Below are 21,019 nucleotides of genomic sequence, written 5' to 3' on the forward strand. Positions count from 1 at the left end.
CAAACTTCTTTACCAATTCCTTGGCATACTTGGATTGATTGATAAATATTCCAGTTTCAAGTTGCTTCACTTGCAATCCGAGAAAGAAATTTAGCTCACCCATCATGCTCATTTCAAATTTCTCCTGCATTATCTTAGAGAACTTTGAGCACAACTTGGGGTTAGTTGACCCAAATATAATGTCATCAACATAAATTTGTACTAGTAACACATGATCACCTTTTACAAATTTAAACAAGGTCTTATCGACCGTTCCAATTTGGAAATCATGTTCCAGTAAAAATTTTAGTAATGTATCATACCATGCACGCGGTGCTTGTTTTAATCCATAGAGGGCTTTGTCAAGTTTATAGATATATTGAGGATGAGTAGGATTGACAAAACCTGGTGGTTGTTCAACGTACACCTCTTCTTGAAGTAGACCATTGAGGAATGCAGACTTGACATCCATTTGATAAACTTTAAAGTCCTTGAAAGCTGCATAGGCAAGAAAGATGCGGATTGCTTCTAGTCTTGCAACTGGCGCGAAGGATTCCTCAAAGTCTATGCCTTCTTCTTGTCTGAATCCTTGTGCAACAAGCCGAGCTTTGTTACGCACAACAGTGCCATGTTCATCGAGCTTGTTACGAAACACCCATCTAGTTCCAATCACATTTTGATTTTTCGGTCGAGAAACTAGATGCCAAACATTGTTGCGGGTGAATTGATTCAACTCTTCTTGCATAGCTTCAATTCAGCTGGCATCTGATAGAGCATCTATCTTCTTGGGCTCTACCTGAGATATGAAAGCTGCATGCAAGAATTCATTAATCATTTGACCATGTGTTTTTCGAGGAGCAGAAGGGTCACCTATGACCAACCCAGGTGGATGATCTTTGTTCCACCTAAAATAATTCCCTAAAGGGTTGTCATCAATTGGTTGACGAACGTCCTCGTTTACTGGATCATCATTGGCAGGAGGATCGTTATCAACCGGTGGATCCTCTTCTGGCCTTGTTTGATCACACACGGTAGAGGGAACTGGATCATCCTTCTTTGGAGGATATGGATCACTGTCACTCTAGATTTGTGTTTTCCAGTCTATGACTCAGATCATTTATGCTCCCTTGAATTTGTTCTGTACAAAGAGTAGATTCATCAAAAACAACATGAATGGTTTCCTCGACCGTTAGTGATCTTTGATTGAACACTCGATAAGCTCTGCTAACGGCTGAGTAACCAATAAAAGTTCCTTCGTCTGCTTTGGCATCGAAAGCTGTCAAATGATTTTTGCCATTGTTGTGGATAAAGCATTTGCACCCAAAAATTTTGAAGTATGAAATATCAGGTTTTGTGCCATTCCAGATCTCATATGGAGTTTTGTTAAATCGTTTATTAATCATAGATCTGTTTTGAGTATAGCAAGCTGTGTTAACTGCTTCTGCCCAAAGCCTTTGAGAAACATTTGAATCAGCAATCATAGTTCTGGCTGCTTTTTTTAAAGTACGGTTCCTTCTTTCAGCCACCCCATTTTGCTGTGGGGATCTAGCAGCAGACAACTCATGCTTGATTCCCTGATCATCTAGATAAGTCATAAGAGTGGTGTTTAAAAATTCAGTCCCTCTATCACTCCTGATTCTATCTATCACAGTAGATTGTTCATTTTGCAAGCGTTTAAAAAGCTTAATCAGGTGAGGTGCAGTTTGATCTTTTGAAGAGAGAAAGATGACCCAAGTAAATCGAGAAAAGTCATCTATAACAACAAGAGCATATCTCATTCCCCCCTATGCTTCTTACTGGTATAGGACCAAATAGGTCCATGTGAAGTAAATCTAAGCATTTGGAAGAAGACATACACCCTTTATTTTTAAAGGTTGCTCTCACCTGCTTTCCTAGTTGACAAGCAGGACAAACTTTATCTTTTATAAAATCTCCTTCAGGCAGACCAGAAACCAAATCATGCTTCCTCAAGTTAGAGATGTACTTAAAATTTAGATGATTTAACCGCTTATGCCACAACCAATGTTTATCATGATGAGCAGTAAGACACGTAGGTGAAGAAATATGTGAGCAAGACCAGTTTACCTTGTAGGTGTTTAGGTCTCTTACACCGGTCATAAGAGTCTCACCTTTGTCATTTTTGATGATGCAAGTGTGTTTGTGAAACTCGACCGAATGATCATTGTCACATAGTTGACTAATACTTATCAAATTATAGCACAGTTTGTCAACAAGCAACACATCTTTAATAATGATGTTACCATGGATAATCTTACCCTTACCCATGGTTTTACCTTTGGAGTTGTCTCCAAAGCTGATCTTTGGTCCTTTGCACAGCACAACTTCTGTTAGAAGTTCTGGATTCCCTGTCATGTGCCGTGAGCAACCACTATCTAAGTATCAGGTAGTGTCCTTCATAGAAGTGGTCTTCTCGCCCGTTTGGACTTTTAGTACCTGCAAAAAGTGAAAAACTTTTGGTACCCATATCTAGTAGGGTCCAGGTCGGATTAGCCCTTTTGGGACCCACACCTGGAACACCCTTACAGGTTTGCCCGTGTGTGTGTCCAAAAATCTGTGCGGTCGATAAGCAGTAAATGTGTGTGCTTGTAAGGTTGCTGTGTGCTGCTTGCCTTTTTGATCTTTATCAGTTAGCATGTACCTCTTTTGAACTGGCCTGCAATTAAAGTACTGGTAAGGCTTCTCCTTTGACCATCTTCTCTTAGAGTAGTTAGACTCATTCCATGGCCTTTTGAAATTAGATTGGTTTCCCTTTCTTCTTTCATTAGGTTTTGGTTTAATCCAAGTTCCTCTTTGATTAGAGATCTAGGGATCCACATATCCCAGCCCTCTATGCTTAGAGCTTCGTTCATTAGATACTTTCTGATTTTTGTCAAAGCTGCACTCATCATGTTCATATATCGTGCTGGACCTGACAAATCTTATTTTGTTAAGATTGCCTTTGTCCAGGCTTGACTGAATACACGATTCCATAGACTGTTCATTTGTTCCAAACCCTAGACCGGTTTTGTCATGTGCCGGTCTTTGGATTTCTTGAATCTTGTCAATGGTTACAGAAGATTTATTCCAAGCCTTAATTGTTTCAAGTAGTTTTTTTGTTCTAAGTCAAGGTTGCTTGGAACACTCTTTTCAAGGTGTCATTCTCAGTAGCCAGCAGACTTAGCTTGACCTTAAGACCATCAAGCTCTTTTCGCTGCATGCAGCTTGATTCTCTTGACTTATCTTTTAGGTCAGCTCTTTCTGCCTTTACCTCCTCGAATTTCTTGGATAATGCTTTGTATTCATTAGCCATTTCGTGTAAAGCAGTAACTAGATCACTGTGAGTAAATTCAGGTGAACCAAAGTCAAATACCTCCTCAGATTCTTCTTCGATGTCAGCCATAAGGCATTCCACCTTTTCATCATCGCTGTCATCTGAAGAGCTTCCGGTATTGGGGTTGTCAGAGTCAGACTCAGCCCACTTGCTTTTGCTTTCGTCTGCTACTAGAACCCTTTGGTCTCTTCTTTTTCTAAACGTCCTCTTGTCCTCCTTGCCCCTTCTTCTTTCGAAGAATTGCTTCTGATCATTGCTCTTAGGCTTGGTGCAATCTGCAATGAAGTGGCCTGGCTTGCCACAGTTAAAACAAGTAGGACCATCGTCTGTATGGTCCGATTTATGATAATTTTTAAATTTAGAATTGTTTTTACGCATAAATCTACCAAATTTCTTGACAAAGAGTGTCATGGCTTCGTTGCTGATTTGCTCAGCTGATCTCTTTGGAGCTTCCTCGACCGGTGGACGCATCACCGTTGAGGTTAAGGCCTTGGTTGGTTGAGAGGTAGATGGTTCATCTTCTGTCCTCATGTTGAGCTCGAACTCGTAGGCTTTGAGATCTGCAAAGAGATCATGCAGTTCAACCTTGCTTAAGTCTTTTGACTCCCTCATGGCCACTGTCTTGATCTCCCATTCTTTGGGCAAAGCTCTCATAACCTTCACAGCAATTTCACGGTTAGTATAAGTTTTTCCTAAAGCAATAAGATCACAAATGATACTACTGAACCGTTCATCAAATTCAGCCATGGTTTCCCTGGCTTCATTTTGGCATTGTCATATTTTTGAATGGCCATGGTGAGCTTGTTTTCCTTGGTCTGGTCATTTTCTTCACACAGCTGAGTGAGCTTCTCCCAAATCTCCTTTGCTGTGGAGCATGACTTGATTTTGCTAAACATGTTCTTGTCCAGTGTTTTGTATAGGATGTCCCGGGCCACATTGTCAAGATTGGCCTTCTTTTTGTCCTCAGTAGTCCACTCAGCTCTTGGTTTCTCAATCATTTGTCCTGCACCATCGGTTAGAGCTGGGTTGACCTTCATGATTTTGATAGGACCGTCTGTTATGACATATAGCATGTCATCGTCCTGTGCTGCAAGATGTGCCTGCATGCGAATTTTCCAGTCATCATAATCTTCTTTAGAAAACATAGGAATTTTGTTGAAAAAAGTCATGATTTTAAAACTTTAGATCAGCAGTTGAGAAAGGAACCCGCTTTGATACCACTTGTTGGGATCGGTTCAGAGGGTAGAGGGGGGGTGAATACACTCTGAAACTTATTTTCTTTCTTTTCAAAATGATCAAGTGAAGTTTAGTTCACTTAATCTGTTTTCTCAACTTCTAAAATGGTTTGAACAACTTAAATAGTGCGGAAATAGTTCAGAGGTTTTAGTGATGCAAAGGCAAGTTATAACACGATGTATGAGCAATATATAAGATGAATATGCAGTAAAGACTAAGGCACGATTTATGGAAGTTTGAAGGCTTAATCCTTCTACGTCTCCCCTTCTTCCACTTAGGAAGGTATTTACTAGAAGACTTTGGTTATTACAACGTCTTGCAATACACCCACTTCAGACTTAGGACTTATCCAATGCCTAATCCGAAACTCCTAGATTTACACAGATAAGATTCTCAGTTCTTATCAGACTGGTGGAAGCTTTCAGAGTAGCTTCAAGTCTCTTCAATAATGAATACAGTCCGGTTGAGCTTCTCAAACTGCAGAGCGGTCGAGAGGCTTGGAAACCCTAGGATGATCCTTGAAGATCAGATATGTAAACTGTAGGCGAGAGTTTATTTGAGCAGCAAGTGAATGATCTTGTAAGTGTGCTCAAGTATTGCTTCAGTATATCAGATGAGGACTTCTGATAGTATTCAAGTGATTGAGTTGATTGAGATTTTTCGTGTTGCTTGTCTTCTTGTCACTTCTTGAGCAATCTTCCCTTTATATAGGTCAATCAACAACGTCTTTATTTTGAACGTTCTGATGCTGCATTGAATGCACATTTAATGCTTCATAAATGCATTGATGATTCTGCATGAAGATCGTACACTTCTTTAAATGCAGACAACTTCCAGGGTCCAAAACTGGTATAAACGGTCGAATGCTTTATCTGTAGCCATTCTGCGTTTTTGCCATTTTAGTGCAACCTGTTGTCTCGATGCAAAAGTCAACAGATCTTCTGATACGCCGGTTTATCTCTCGATGCAAGAGTCAACAGATCTTCTGATACGCCGGTTCTGCTTTTGATAAAAGATCTTGCAATGAACGTCTTGTCTCAAGTATTTGTCTTGAGATATCTTGATAAGCAGTTGGCATTCTACCGGTAGATAGATTTATCCTCTGCTGGTTTGAATAACCAGTCGATAGGCTTGTGACTGCAACCGGTCGAGAGACAAAGGCGGTTGACAAGCTTCCGGTAGATAACTTGAAGGGTTTAGACGGTTGCGGTAGGAGTTGTAGTAGATTCCTGAAATACAAAATATTGGCAGCACATTCCTATACAATGAGTTGTTGTTTGTTATCACCAAAATGTCGGATTCAACAAGAACTATTGAAGGGCAGTTTACTGCCAATTTAAGAGGTGATTCGTCACCGCCACGTACGTTGGTTTCCACGCTGATCAGTATTTAATGTATGATTTAAGGTTACACTATGGATACAACCATGCGATGTTAGAAAATAATTTGCTCAACAATATTTATGTGGTATGTTATTTAAGATAATTTAAGTTATGATATGTTATGATGTTTTTAAGCATGCACCTTCATGTATATGTTATGTATTAGTATTAAATTGATTTAAATTATTTTGAACCCTTGTTATGTTAGCATGTTGGGCCTCTAGGCTCACTACACTGGTATGGTGCAGGTGAGTTCGTAGAGGAGGTTGTAGTACCCACCGGAGGCGAGGACGTATGAGCAGACTGGCAGTGATCCCCGTGACCGTGTTAGATGTCTGAGTCACGTTGCATGTTTTTGAATATGTCAGCATGTTACACATTTTTTTAAGTATTTTTCAGTGGTTGGGTTTGAAATATTTTATTTAAATACTTTCAGTGCATGCAAACTTTAATCATTTTATTTATGCAGTATTTTAATTCAATATTTGACTCAGATATTTATTTTATTAAGGAATGCATTTTTATTTGAGTTATTTATTTATTTATTTATTCTTAAATCTTTTTATTCTGTGCATATATGTATGGGCATATATGTACATATTTTATTTAGTAAGTATAAAAAAAAAAAAAATTTCCGCATATTTATTTATTAATTATAGAGTTAGAGTCGTTTCACACAAACACTAGTATATATATATATATATAAAGAATCTCCCCCTTAGACACAATCTTTTCATTTACCAAAATTTTCCTTATGTGATATAAATATTACACTTTTATTTTTTTTTTGAAATTTCGATATTTCAAATTTTCATATTTCTCTCAACTAAACATTATAAATAAGATAAACTTATAAATAAATTTTAAATTTATTTTTATATTATTTTATAAATGAAATAATAAATTTAAATATTATCAAAATAATAATATTTTTACATAAAATACAATATTAAATATATTATATGATTTTATACACACGCAACGCGTGTCTGCGATTATTCTAGTATCTCTCTCTATATATTAAGAATCTCCTCCTTAGACACCATCTTTTCATTTTTCAAAATTGCCCTCATTTGATATAAATATTACACTTTATTTTTATTTTTTTTTAATTTCGATATTTCAAATTTTCATATTTTTCTTAACTACAAAATTATAGATAAGATAAATAAATTATAAATTTATTTTATATTATTTTATGAATGAAAAAAAATAAAACAACATTATATATAACATAAAATATTAAATATATTATATAATTTTATACACACGCAACGTGTGTGTGCATTATACTAGTATATATAAAGCACTAGACTTTTGGTGTCTTGGTATAACATTATCCACTTTTCAAATTTAAGTATTTTTTAAATTCATATCTATATTATATATTTTAAAATGTTTATATCACTCTTACTAAAAATAATTGTTAAAATTTATTAATTTAAAAATAATAAAAATTATCATGTTTACAAGCACGCAACGCATACATAAAGACACAAGTGGGAATAAATTTTTTGGTCGACACAAATTAATATGGTAATTGGATATGGGAAATAACTGAGAATTTACATTCTACAAATGTTTGTGAGATAAATGGAAATCAAATTTTCAGTTATTGAAATCCAAATATATCTAACTAGATAACTAGATATTTGGATTTCAATTTTGGAATTTAAAATTATTCTCTAATTTTTCTGAAATTATAATATTATTTTGTAGGTGTAAGTATTAGACTTATATTTATTAATTATTATTATTGATTATTATTATATTATTATATTATTAAGTTCGATCGAGACATCTAGAATAAATAATTTTTGTATGATGATCTACTTTTTGATCATCCCCCAAAATACTCATTTTCTCAAATTGCAACATTCTTTAAAAAAAAATATTCTCATGAAATAATCAATTTGCATATTATCTTTATCCCTTTTAGAAAATTGGTCGAAATTGAGAATAGATTCAAGCCAAAAAAATATTTAACTATGTAAAAAAAAAATCATTTTTATTGATTAATCAAATAAATCATCGTATTTTGTGGATAAAAATACCTCTAACACCAATTATGCACGAGGAAACACAAATAGCGATATCAAAGAAACCCGGTGGACTTGTGTTGTGAGAAATGTGAGGGATGTAGTGGGGTGAATTTATACTCATTTCATTTTTTGAGATTCTATTTGAAAATTTTGAAGATTTGAATTTAGATTTAGATATGATAATCGTTTACAACTTATTTTTTGGTTGTTGTACGTGCTTTTATCCGCGATTTTATCCACAGTTGAGATTCTTTTTTATCTTAATCTTAATAAAATATGTAAATGATCGACTCTCTCTCAGTTGAAAATTTTGGAAAAATAGTTTTTTTTGTTCATTAACATGTTCATTTTTTTGTTTTGTTCTATTAATTTTTCAAAGTTTGGTTTTGGTACACTAACGGCTATTTTGATCTAACTACTAACATGACACTAAAAAATACTGGCGTGGCACATATCGGAAATAGCACCTAAACATGCTGAAGTGTCTTTGGTACACTAACTTTAAATTTTTGGTTATTTTGGTCCAATTATTGTGCTAACGTGTTAAGCTGTAACTTCAACAATTGGAGCGAAATAACCAAAAATGTAAATTTAGTGTACCAAACTTTAAAAAAAAAATTTATGGACCAAAACTAAAAAAAATTAATTAATAGAGCAAAAAATCATTTTTCCTAAAAATTTATACTTCTATACTACTCCCCTGTCCCGATTATTTAGTGCTGATTTTTTTTTTCACGTAATTAAGAAAAATCATTGAAAAAGTAAATTATTTACAAACTTCTTATTTTATTCCTATTTAATGTATTAAAAAAAAGTTGAACAATTTTCAAGATGTAATTATTATTATTATTATTATTATTATTATTATTATTATTATTACATATATATATATATATATATTAGTAAAATAGTATTAGAAATATTACTTAATATAATAAAAGCCTATATATTTGAGGCAAATAAAAAAATAAAGGTGACTATTTCATTTTTTTTCAATGATAACTACTAATTTACGAAAATATCACTTTTATAAAATTAATTTATATAAAAAAAAACACTTTTTAAATTTATTTCCTACTTTTATTTTAGGTTTTTCCTAAAAAAAAAATGTACTGCATATGCATGCAACGCGTGCACACACCAAAATTTTTCTCCATTTTTCCCCTAAATTTAACACATCTTCTTTAATTCGTATTTCAAATGACTAATATATCCTTATTTTCTTTAACATCATTATATTATTTTCTCTTTATCTATTTTTCAAATTCCATTATCCGTTTTTATTAAATTATTCAAATACATTTTTACAAAAAAATTTTACTTTTTAATTAAAACTCGCATGTTTTTCTCTGTTATAATTTTTTACGTTTCTTCCCAAATAATTGAATTGTCGAGCACGTGAAAATCACGTGCCATGATTGCTAGTTATATTATTAAGTTCGAGACATTTAGAATAAATAATTTTTGTATGATGATCTACTTTTTGATCGTCCACAAAATACTCATTTTCTCGAATTGAAAAATTCTTTAAAAAAATATTCTCATGAAATAATCAATTTGGATATTATCTTTATGGCAAAAACTTCTATGAGACGGTCTCAAGGGTCATATTTATGAGACGAAACTTTTATATGGGTTATCCATTAAAAAGTATTACAATTTATGTCAAAAGTATTACTTATTATTATAAATATGGGTACAATTGACTCGTCTCACGGATAAAACCGTCTCACAAAAGTGTTACTTTATCTTTATTCCTTTTAGGGAGTGTTTACTTAGCTTGATAACAATAGAATAAGCATTAATCCAACTTAATCCATTGTTTACTTTTAAAAAAATCAAATCTCTCAAATCTCAAGGCCCGTCATTTAACCCTAATTCATGAGATTAGACATTCTTAATTACACAAGGGATAACATATCTTAACCAATATTTGTGGAAAAAAATACACATAAATCCTAATCTACCCCCTTCAATTCTTTTGTTTCCCTCCCAATTTCTTTCCGTCTCTCTCTTTTTTATAACTCGATTTATCAATTTTATTATTTTTTAAAAAATACATATTTTTATACCTAATCATTTTGATAAATGAAAATGTCTCCGTTTGAATCAATAATAATTTATTTCATAAATAACTCAATCCAAATTATATGAATACAAAATTAAGCATAAGATTGTATATCATAAGTGGAGGGTAAAACTGTCATTCATATTTCAATCATTATTTCAATTCCAAAATTAATAACTCGAAGTAAACATGTTACTGTTTATCCATTATTATTCTAAATCCTTCAAAATCATTTTAATAATCCTAATATGATTTATTCACGTGTAATCTCATCCCACTATGTAAACACAAAAAATTTGTCGAAATTGAGAATAGATTCAAGCCAAAAAAAATATTTAACTGTGTAAAAAATAATTTTTCATTTTTATTGATTAATCAAACAAATCATCGAATTTTGTGGATAAAAATATCTCTAACACCAATTATGCACTAGGAAACACAAATAGCGATATCAACTATCCTAAATTTTTTCGTCGGTGTTCCATAATTTTACACCAAAACTTTTAATTGTAATTAGTAAATAGTAGGTCTATTGAGACACAAGTCGACCTGATTCATGTTGGGTAAAAAATAATAGTTGCAATTTTCACGACGTTGGATATTCATATCACAAAAGTGAAACGTGAACAGTCACATATTAATTTTTTGTGATAAAATTTATAAATATAATCCAATTAGATTTAAATTTCCAAAAAAAAACAATAAAATATTTATTTTTTGGCTATATTGTCCTCAATGGGTTAGTCTATGCTACACCAGGAGTGTTTCTCCCCCTATTTTAATATCATTAGATCACGTGGAACCCATATATTTTTATGAAAATTGACATATGTTTTGATAATCCAATGGTTGATATTTGACCACATCATGGGGGAGAAGTACTCCAGGTGTGGCATAGAATAATCCGTCCTGAATACTTTTTTTTTTGTAACTTAGAGAATTAATATATATGATATTGATTGAACTACAGACTTTACGTAAGATTTTTAAAAAAATTATTATCTTATTGATTTATCAAAATTATTAATTTTAAAAAAATTTCCAAGTTGAGAGCTAGAAAAAAAATAGTACGTACGTAAGAGAATTATTAATTGATCGAAGCTAAATTCTAAGTAGGTAGTTGAAACTTGAAAGAAATTACATTTTAGTATTGTGTTTTTTGCTTTATATTAAAAATTATTTGTTCTTTTTTAAACTAAGAAAAAAAACTCATGAGGTATTAGTAATTTCTCCATGGTTTGTCAAAAGTGATTTCTAAAATCTACACATAGCTCTAAACAATAAGACAGTAGGACATAAAAAAATTTTAAAATAAAAAATTTATATTTAAATGGTCATAAATTTTGATGTAAGAGTATTCTATTCAAATATACTATAACGCAAATTATTATTAATAATATAATTAAATTGTGCATATTTGACCACACTGAATATTTAGTAAACTATATTTATTTAATAAAGCTTTTATATTTTTTAGAAAGAAATTATATATGTAGATAAGAAAGGAGAAAAACAATAGGAAAAAAAAAAAAAAAAAGTTACCAGGTAGATATGTATCAAAGTGAAATAAATCCTTCGTGTTGACACGTTATTTATTTTTTTTAAAAAAATATCAATTTATCTTTTGTAATTCCAATTTATTTATTTATTAAAAAAATGGAGTGAGAATTTTCGAATGGCATCTTAAGAAAAGCCAAGCAATAAATAAATCATCTGATTTTAGCAAGAGAATTCTGCACTAACAAAATTGAGCCTGTACAGTTACAATAGTTTTTTCTGGCAAATCGGATTAGTTTTGTGAACAAAAAAGAGACTCCATTTTTTGTCCGAGTCATTGCAATCCGTAGACAGTGAGATCCCTGTGTCATCGCTGACGAAAAATAATCTATCAACGCCGGTTTCAACAACTTTTGCTTCCTCTCTTGTAAATATTCTGCCTCTTTCTTCGGATCTGAAGCCAAGACAGAACCAATTAAGTTAACCTCTACTCAGGAATGAGCTTGTTTCATCGTGTCAGTGATACTTACGAAGGTAATTCATAGAGGCCAACAGTGTTAACATTGCACAAGCAGATTGCTCAAGCATACAAGTATAGGCTTCTCAGCTTCCACGTCATGTATGCCTCGGATGGCAAGAAACCTCTGATGTTACAAAATGAGAATATTATAGAACAACAATGTAAAGCCAAGAGGCATGCAATTTTGGTTTCACAAGCATTTAAACTTACTCGTTTTTTGATATCACACACCACTTCTATAATCATACTCCCGGTCTTGCCCCAAATCTAATGAAAACAAAAGAATGTCAAATAACCAAGTGTCTGAAGCAAATAACATCAAGTCATTGACAACAAGAGAGCCAAACATTTAGCGTATTGTCCAGAGAAGCATAGAGCAGATAGCGGTCCCAACAAAGGACAGATGTCACATCTCCAGTGTGTCCACTTAATATTTGCACACACTGCAAAGTTTCAAGGTTACACGCCTGGAATGACATGTAAACGAGATGAGTGAACATGAGCCTATCAAAATCCATTTGTCTAATGAACATGAATTCCGACCAAGCACGCAAACATGAGCCTACAAAATCAATTAAGAAACGTACCCTTATCGTGTGGTCCTTGGAACCTGTATAGAGGTTCTTACCCCCTATAGTAATTGGACAAATAGCACCACTATGCCCCTCCAGGATTGCACTTGGTTTAGGGATATTGGCCTCTGGATCCCATTTTCAAACCAAAATAGTACCATCTTGCAGCCGCGTGTAGATAGATACAAGCTAATAGGCTTAAAAAATGACCTAAACATGTTATAGATACTGAAACATGGGTCGAAAATAGAATGTCCCCAAAACATACCTCTATGCCCGCAAAGAGCATATCCTTATCAGCAATCATGCATTGAACTTGCCCAACAAATCCATTGAGAGTAAAATCGGCTTGGGTTTGGAAGTTCCAGGCCTAGACCAAAGAAAAAACAACAGTAAAACTATGAGGTAAATGAGATGGCATGAATAGATGGTGAAAACTGTGAAGAACCCCTCATACCTTCATCGAATTTGGCAATCCAACAAACACCCATGGACCTTCATGGGTCAAGCATCCAACATCACCATCAATATCAACAGAGCCAAGACACTGAATTGAGAAAGAATGACCGTACAAATATATAATATAAGCCCCATGTTCCATGTAAATGGTATAGTACAAAAAAAAATAAAAATATTTCAACCTCACCACTGTTGCAGTCCCAAATGCGGATACATTTATCCTTGGAAGCTGAGAATAGCTTGTCACAGCCAGAAGGAAGAGCAACTCCAGAGATGGCCTGTGTGACAATCCAATATACCAGCAATTACTTTTCAATGAAATATATTGAAAACATGGTAAATTCACGAGAAATGGACCCTGGATTTCACAAAAGTAATTTAAAAAGTGTAGATATAAAAAATACCTTATCATGGCCTTGTAATTTTGTCAACACCATCAATCCTGAACCACATCCAGGAGTGCAGGTCCTTTCACTTGTCGCCATGGACGCAATTGCCAGTAATCCAATATTTTCATGGCTTTGGCTGCACTTTTTCAACATTTTTTATTTCAGATTCAGCTGTCTCAACATTGGATACCTTCTGCTGAGTCTGTTGGCCTCTATTTACATTATAGTTCTTTCTTTCAAATTCAGTTGTCTCGACATTCGATACCTTTGGCTGCAATTTTTCTACACGTTTCATTTCAGATTCAGCTGTCTTGACATTCAATACCTTCTGCTGAGTTTGTTGGCCTCTATTTCCATTAGAGTTCTTTCTTTCATTAGCTGAAACAATGCCTTTTTTGGCACTACAGTAGTTGCGATTCTTCCAGGTCGATTTACTGTGGCCATCGAAAGATGAGGATGGATTTTGATGATGTGGTTGCGGCGGTGGCAAGTCTCGGTGCATGAATCTGCAGGGATTGCGGTTGCATTTTCCAGCCAACCAAAACAAGAATATTTGGTTTTTCACATTCTGCCCCTCAAGACAATAAAAAACTGAGCATCTCTTGCCGTCTTGATAGCCATTACAGTATACTAAGCCAAAAAAAAAACATGAATCAAAATCTAAGCCAACCCCCTCCAACAGATTGTGTCATAAACTCTTTTGCTATACTCAGGAACATCCGTAAGAACCAAATATGTTTCCACCAGTCACTTCACAATAGAACAATTACTCATCCCTACATCTGTTGACACCAATCCCAAACATTCCACGGCCTTGAAGTCCAAGGTATAGGTAGATGATCCATCTTTTGACAACTTGTTCCATATAATCAAAGACATTGACCATGATCAGAAAGAAACCGGAAACACATAACGTGATCTTAACCCTAGCCAGTAGCCAGTGCCCAGAATATCAACAAAATAAATAAAAAAATCAATAAAACACATCAAGAACCCGAGATTTTGGTTTTTTCAAATCACGATCGGGAAAATTCACGTCGTCGATTGAACAACACTCCAAGATCCAGTAACCAAACCTTGCTAATTTTAATAAACAATCTCTTAAACGCGTGATCCTCCGCTTTCCAAAACAAAAATTGCCTCCACAACAAAGCCGAAGGATACAAACCCGTCATCGTAGACAAATTAATTGTGAATTCTTGAACACAGATAGATTGCAATGAATAAAATCAAAGAAGAAGGGTTGCAAACCTGGAGATATTGAACCGTAAAAACTATTGGTGTATCAAATCGAAAATCGAAAACCTAATAGAGTCTTGGATGATTTGGGAGAAACAAAAGCGACGAGTGAATCAACTACTGGAAGAGTTTCAGAGTTTCGTGCCGCTGTATATGAATATGGCTTCTAATCTAATCAAATATCTTTATTTATTTAAGGGCAACTTGTACATAACTTCCTAAATTAAACATAACTTTCAATTTACTCCCTATATTTGTCTTTTCGAAAATGCCTTTGTCGTTATTTTAATCATTATTATTTCTTGAATTATCAAATGTGGAGTCGGATTCAAAATCGGATTCACTTGATTCATCAAGATAATAAATATTTTCATCATCGGATGAAAATTCAATTGTTTCTACGGGATAGAATCCAATAGTATATATTTCTTCAAGAAGTTTAATTTTATTTTTCTTTTCGTTTCGTTTTGGACATTCATTCGCATAATGTCCTTCTTCGTTGCACAACCAACATGTGCAATTTTTTTTTTTACCCTTTGGGCAAGGTGGTTTTTTGTTATCAAACTTTTTATAAAAAATTTTTTTATAAGGTTTTCTGAAGAAATTCTTTTTAAATTTTTTTTTCTTATAGGAAATAAATTTCTTATTAAAAGATTTATAAGGTTTATTAAATTTATTATGTTTCTGTCGTTTTAAATATTTGTGTGACATGTTTGTTTTGCAACCGTATTCTTTTACTGTGAATTTCATTTTGTCACAACAAAGTTTATTGTTTTGTTTGTAGGATTTAGAGATTCTTTTATTTAGTATTATTTCATGACATTTCTTTGTTATTATGTCTTTGATGAATTTAATAGCTCCTCCTAAAGTTTTAGCATAAGGACTAGTTAAGAATTCATCTTTACTGTGTATAGGTATATTAGGTATCTTATTAAAGATACTTAGTTTATAATGTTCCTTTTTATCAGCATCTATTAATTGATAATAGTTTGTTTCATAATCACAAATAAATTCTTTTAAGTAACATAAATTGCATAATTTAATATTATCTAATATAAAGATTGTTCTATTTTGTTCTATATTCTTAGCTACCAAATTAGCATCATTATTAGAAACTCCTAAAAATTCTTGGCACAAGGCATCAACAAATAGTTCGAAATTACGATGTCCTGTCATTCCTTGTGGTAAATTAGTAATTACTAGGTTTTCAGCCCAAGTTCTTACTGCTCCTACCAGTGTCATTTTTATCATCACATGAGTTAAAACTTGAATATTCTCACTTTTGTCTAATAATGATGTTAATTGAATTTGTACTGATAGTTCATTTGCCCAATGATCTATCTTTGATTTTCTTTCTTTGGCTGTTGAACATCCTAAATCTAAGATATTTTGTTTCACAAATCCTGATGTTTTTGATTCTCTAAGAATATCTCTAACATCTTTATAAGATCCAGAGTATTGGTCTCTGTTATATTTAAATTCTTCATCATCTCTTCCACCACTACCTTCTACATTCGTTCGTAGATTTAATCGTGGTCTAGAATCATCTTCAGATTCTGATTCTGAAATATCCATATCTCTGTATTGTTCTGAGTCCTGATGTGAATGATATAATTCTTCTGTATTTACTCCTATTTGTTCAAAATCAGATGAGTCGGTTTCAATAAACATCTCCATACTTATGTTTGCCATAACTAAGGGGATTTCTATATCATGATTCAATTTTGAATGGTGGTTCTTCTTCCATTTTTCTTTTTCCTTTATCTATTGGAAGAACTTCCTTAAGATAGTTTAATATTTCATTATTATGTCTTTCTTGTTCAATTATTAATCTAGTCGTTGCTAAATCAATATATTCTTTGAAATTCTTTTCTAATTCTTGTATTGATAGATTGATCTTATTAATATTATTTTCTAAATCTCCTAGATCTTTTTTTAATTTTATTAATAACGTCATTGCGATGAGGTTGACTCATTAACAATAGCTTGTTTAATTTTAAGAATATTTTGATTCATGGTTCCAATCTTATCAAGAATATCTTCATCATTTCTAGCAAATAATAATGATCTTCTTGGTACAGACTGTTTTGTGATTTGGAGGTCATCTGAACTCCATCTTTTATAGGGATTTATTTCTTTAATAAATACTTTTCGAGGGTGTTCAATTCTTGTAATATTTTCAAACATTCTTTCAACAGAAATAGTTGGTTTTGTTGAAATTATTCCTGTTTGAGAATTATTACTTATTGCTAAACCGACAACATAGTTTATATTGATCGGATGGTTTCCTGTTAGCATAAGATTATTTTTATAAAAGTAATAATCTAATGTTAAAACGTCATTTATGTTTTTATCAAAAAGAGATATATTGTATTGTGGATAAATACAAAATTTCATCTTTTTGTAACATAAATTTCCTTCAATTTTTCCAAGGATAGAATCCTCGAAATTACGTATTCTTTTGTCACGAACTGTTATTTCAATTGGTGTATCTATTCCTTCTCGGTAGTGAGCTGATATTATTATTTCAATTCCTCCGATATGAACATATTTCAGTTCAGATCGTTCTTTTTCACTGGTTTTTGCCATGATGGTATTAATATCTTGAGTTGTTAATAACTTCAGAGTATTAGACCTTGATTCGTTATTTATTTTACAAGATCGTTCTTTTGTACGAATCGAATAATAAATTAAATTTTTTCTGTGATTAATAAAATTTGAAATCTTACTTAGTATTCCTGGTTGGTCAATTAGATTTGTTTTTGAATTAGAAAACCCGGTTTTCTGTATTTCAGCAAACTTGCTTTGATTGAATATAATATTCAAATTATAATCTTGGTTTTCTTCAGATTCTTCAGATTCATCGACCAGGTTGTTTTGATTTGGAATTGTTACTTCTGTCATTTTAACAGATGATAGAACTTCTTAATTTTCTTAAGGCTATTAAAATCTTTTTTGTCGAATCTATCTGTTCTAATAAATTCTGAAAATCTTCGAAACTATCAATTGAAGATTGACAATTTTTAAGATGTTTCAAATTGTTTTTACAATTTTCTATATCAAAATTTATATTTTGAGAATATAAATTAAAGATATTCATTTTTGTATTTTCATACATTTTCCATTTAGTAAAAATTGTTACTTTTATTATTTTGTTTTCGTTGATCGGATTTCGATAACAAAGTTTGTTCTTATTCATAACATATTGTTATGTCTTCAATTTCATCGTTTTCAGAAATTTGAATTATCATTTTCCAGTTGCTTGAAAAATGTTCTTTTTTACGATTTTTGAAATAAAAAGTTTGGAGATCTTTTATTTTATTCCATAATTGATCTATTTGACGTAAATCTTTTAGTAAGATTATTTTATTAAATAAATTTTTAATCTCAATATCTAAAGTTAATCCAGACATTAATAATTTGCTTTATTTAAGCTCTGATATCAGGTTGCGGAATTCTTCAAATTCTTATGAATTTTTTTATTCATGGATTTACAGATCTGATTCATGGATTTTCAGATCTGATTCATTTATAACAGATAAATGTTTTCATATTAGTTTGGTTCCATTCATGGATTATTAATACAAATTTTAGTTGATAAATTGATTCAAATATGGTTAATTCAGAAGTATTTAAACGATATTCACGAAATGTATCATATTCATGATCATCTTCTATTTCGAACCATTTTTTTATTATTAATCTTCCATTTCTTATAAAGGATGATGACATGATTAATGTATTTTGACTATTTCTTTGAATTAAGGGCTGCAGGAGGTTTAGGAAGGTAACCTTGTTTGAATGAATCTTGGTTTTGAGCAGAGGCCAAATCCTTGTTTTCCCTTAACGATCACTTGATCAACTGGTACTTGCTCTATGGATCTCCAGGTTTACTCTTAACCATGAATATTCAATGATTAGTTTTTAACCTTATCCTCCTTACGCTCTGCTTGTTTAGTTATTAGCCATAAGGCTTATTTTGTTTCTGATTTTATGTTTCTTAGTTTCTGATAGTTTTCATACGTCTTGTATGAACCAGATTGTAAGAAAATTTAAGAAGAGAGAGATACTCAAACTTCACTTACCTCTTTACAGCACAAAACCTCTCCTTTTATAGGCGTGGAGAAACGCATACATAATTAAAAATAAAAGAAAAGAGGGGGACCACCCGACACTACATAATGGAAACAGCTCATTTTACATCTGAGTGGATGCCTTTAACATGTGGTGTGGTCCACGATTTCATTTGTTTTTACATTGTGTCACTCTCTGAATCATTGGTGCATTCGGACCATTTCTTTATTGGTTTGTCTTCTTTGACAGCTGGTTTGTCCTCTTTGACATCTGCTTCTTCTGTCTGAATGGGTTGGCAATGTCCACATTTGTGAGTGGATATCATTGTTCTTAGTCTTTGACATAACATTTGTTGGGTTTCTCGGGTCATGTCAACTCTTGCTTCATAGATTGGAGCTTCGAATTGAGCTAACATGGCTTGTTCTTTCTTTTGGATTGTCTCCTTGTGTCCAGTGGTTAATAAAATTTTACTGGTTGCAAAATTTATTTTAACCTTTGAGTTTCCATCAATCTTTCCTGTCTTTGAGATCATATCAATCAATGTCTTTATTCTTATCTCAGGAAGTGTTGAGATATCCATTACTGGTTTCTCTTCATTTGATCCTTCGAATAAGAACTTGTCTTTTTGTTTTCGACATTGAATATATACCATTGGTTGATAGAATTTGTTATCATCCCAATCTGGAAGGGTTGAGTGAATACTCAATGTTAATACTGGATCGTCCTTAAAGACTGCTTTCTTGAACTGGATGATACTATTTCTCAACTGATATGGAAATAGTTCTATTTCTTGATTGTTGGGACTAACTTCCAATCTACTTAATAATCCATTTGAAAATAATCTTGCGACTTCATGCGCTAGAGCACCTTGCAGTGTTCTTGCTCTTGATATGCTCTGTGTGTCACAAGTTTGTAGCCAAGATTCTGCAGATGGTTTGGCTATTCTCAAATAGTTTAGTGTTTCAAAGAATTCAGTCTTGAGTTTTTCTGAAAATTTTGTTTTCTCAAAAATTGGTTTTTGTGGTCGCAGATTGACCATCTTTCTTTCTTTCTTTTCAAGGGCACTTTTAAACGTCATTTCTTCTTTTTTATTTTTCTCGGTGCTGGTTGTGTCCACCGGTTCTTTTTTCTTTTCTTTTTCTTTGTCAGTGTTGGCTGTGACCACTGACTGTTTCTCTTTTATCTCCATTATTTTGTCAAATGGAGTTGCCATTTTGATTGGTGTTCTTGGTGAGAATGATGATGATGAAGTTATCATATTTTCTTCTGTCCTTTGAATTTTTTTACTCAAATTCCTTTCTTTTAGTTGAAGAATTTGAATTTCTTCCTGCAATTCAATCAATTGTTCTTTTAATTGACTTAGTTGCTCCATCTTGATTATACTCTGCACAAGAAAACATATTTATATATATAATGGTTAGTAAAATAACTTTTTTCGTGAGTAATTCGGATAGTTTTATTATGCGTATCATTGCATTTATAAATTCTTTTGCAAGAATTGAATCAATCTTAAATTGATTATTTTACTCAAAAAGTAATTTATGTTTCTGAATATAAATCTCATTTCATCAATTTATATTCCCCATGCTTTCTGAGGCATGTTCGGATGACTCACAGTCATTTTCTGGATCACTTAGGATCTCCTTTATTATTCCGTTACTACGGATAGTATAGTTTGGATGAAGTTCTCTAGTTAATGCGTCGGGTAATGAATTATCCGTTCCTTTGACTTGTTGGATCTCGAACTGATAAATTGCCATCTAATTAGCCTTGCTGCATTTCTCCCTGCATTTTTTGATATTTTCCTTGTTTTGAAATATGTTAAATTCATATTATCTGTTCTTACTAAAAATGGTTTAGAAATAAGATAAATTTCATCAAGTTCTAATTGTGAATATTAAAGCTAATAATTCTTTTTCATTCGAATGATAATTTAATTGTGCACCTTGAAAAGTTCCTGATGTATAGTTGCATAATTCTTCATTATTTTTAGTAGCTGTTTTAGTAAGTTCTTCTAAATTTCTTTCTCCAGTATAAGCTTTTAAACATGCTCCCCAGTATTCATCTGAAGCGTCTGTTTCAATTATTATTATGTATTTATTTGAAGAAAAATATAATTCAGGAAGATTACTAATTATTTTCTTTTTAATAGTGTCTATGTAATTAGTATCTTCTTTCGACCATTTCCACTTATAGTCCTGTTTAAGTTTTACCTGAAGAGGTTTTTTGAT

General features: G+C 32.4%; 1 pseudogene; it reads right to left on the minus strand.

Moving 5' to 3' along the window:
- Positions 1 to 11,734: 11,734 nt before the first annotated feature.
- Positions 11,735 to 14,871, minus strand: LOC140888938 (zinc finger CCCH domain-containing protein 17-like; annotated as a pseudogene).
- Positions 14,872 to 21,019: the final 6,148 nt, after the last annotated feature.

This window comes from Henckelia pumila, chromosome 3 (genome assembly GCF_033568475.1).
Source record: "Henckelia pumila isolate YLH828 chromosome 3, ASM3356847v2, whole genome shotgun sequence".
In the NCBI taxonomy this organism is placed as follows: Eukaryota; Viridiplantae; Streptophyta; class Magnoliopsida; order Lamiales; family Gesneriaceae; genus Henckelia; species Henckelia pumila.